The sequence below is a fragment of the Malurus melanocephalus genome, unplaced genomic scaffold, assembly GCF_030028575.1.
Source record: "Malurus melanocephalus ecotype Western Australia unplaced genomic scaffold, MMel_1.1 scaffold_317, whole genome shotgun sequence".
Taxonomy (NCBI): Eukaryota; Metazoa; Chordata; class Aves; order Passeriformes; family Maluridae; genus Malurus; species Malurus melanocephalus.
The window spans coordinates 298,140-300,151 of NW_026623549.1; positions in this window are offsets into that span (position 1 = coordinate 298,140).

Sequence of the window (2,012 nt, forward strand, 5' to 3'; positions counted from 1 at the left end):
CCCGCCCGCCCGCCCGCTCCGCCACCCGGGGCCGCCGCGGCACCGCCGCCCGCCCCAGGTAGCCCTTGGGGATGTGCTCAGCAGCGGGCCTGGGAAGCGTTCACCAAAACAATCGCTCGGGCTGGCTTAATCCAATGAGTTTATTTTAGTCCTCGAGCTGTATTGAAAACATTAGCTCTGCTTCTTGTGGTTGTTTACAGTATGTTGGTCTCAACATCACAGCCGCCCTTCTGGAAAAGTCTTACAGGATTCAGGCTGAGGGAAACCAACACAGAAGTAACTCGGAAAGCATGATGGCAAATGATTAATCAAATCAGAGACAGGAAGGCGGAGGTAATCAATGAGTTTTCACTTACAGTTTATTTGGATGGACATCTTTTTTCCTTTTTCTTTCCGTAAGTTTAGAAACCACATGGGGTTTTATTGGCCAAACAAGCAGCTGCAGGATTTGGTGGGCTGGTGGGAATTCGTTCAAAATCAGCTGCGTATTTCCTAAAGCAGAATTCGGCTTTSGACAAAACTTCGTGCTTGTTCCCGCCGCAGGCACACGGCGCCGGGCGGCGGGCACCGGGCAGGGCTGCGCTCAGCGGGACCTCGCTTCGCCCCCGCTGCGGGGACCTGCCTGGTGTCCCGGAGACAGAGGAAGTTCAGGACCACAGATCAGGAACACATTGACAGGGAAGAAGAGCCTTGCCCTCCCTCAAGGTGCACAGTGAGCAAATACCCCGAGAAATCTCAAAAGGTGCTATTTTAACGTGAAACATCAGCTCTCTCTGCTTTGCCTTTGACAGAGGGTTTGCGAGCTGAGTGAGACCTTCTCTCGTTATAAAATTATTGCAGGAGGAACGCCACCTTGCCCTGATTTGCCGGGGGTCCCAAACTCGATTTTCCCTGAGGGCGCGGGCGCACAGGTGGCTCCTGAGCCCGGCGGAAGCTCCTGGCTTCCCAGCTGTCCCTGTCAACCCTAGGATTCTGTTGGTAGGTGAGTTGTTCGCCTACCTTCGTTTAACTTGTTTCTCTCTCCAAAAATATTTTTCCCCACATCATATGAATAACGAATTCGGAGCGATCACGAAATAACGGGACGAATTTCACCTTTCTCGTTCACAGTGACTTATTTTCGATGACATGAGGCAGCATGGGGTGAATGCGGGCATGGAGTAGCCCCGACCCGCGGGCTGACCCTCGAAGACTGACAACTGATTGGTACCTGGCTGGGGCAAGGGCGTCTGAAGAAAAACCGCGGGGCTTCGGTAAATGGGCTTTGGGAGAGGAGAAGTTTCGTGATTTTGGGGCTGTCGGGGCAGCTTCCACCTCTTAGGACAAGCAGTGYTTGCAAAGGTGCGGATTTGGAGGCATGCTGCCGGCCCCGCCGCAGAAAAGCGTTACTGATCTGTTGTTTAAGATATGTCGCCTATTTCCCCGTTTTTTTCCCAGCGATAACTGTGGTTCTTTTCGTTACTATCGTTTTGTTCCATGAAAACCCAAACAATCAATAAAGTACAGGGCGAAGATGAGCACAACAGGAGGCGTAATAAGCTATCAAAAGGAAGAAGAAACAAAACCAGTCACTCGTTACTGATCTCTTTTATTTTCAGGTGTTGCTTTTAACAAGACGTTAAGGGGGGGAAAAAATCAAGCACATGTTGACCTGCGSTTCCTCTGCTCCTTGATATCGCGTGGTGCTTATCAGCTTTAACGTCTGCGGCATCTGGGACGTGGCTCCCGACCGTTCCCCACGCTCGGGTACGAGTGGTTCTTGTGGCACGAAGGCTGTCCTGCATCCAGCCCCACATCCAACCCCGCCGAGGAGCTGCTGGCAGCCCCAGCAGAGAATCAGAATTGGCGCCGGTAAGGGCTCGCACAGTCCAGACAACGAAATCCCGAGAAATGTTCACCGCCGCTGGTTGCCTGGCTACTAAAACACCCCCCGGGCGCGGGGTGAGGCCGAGAGGGGTMTCGGGGGGAAGGAGGTTGCGGGAGCCTGAGGTTTGGGCAGCCGGAGTTCTGCC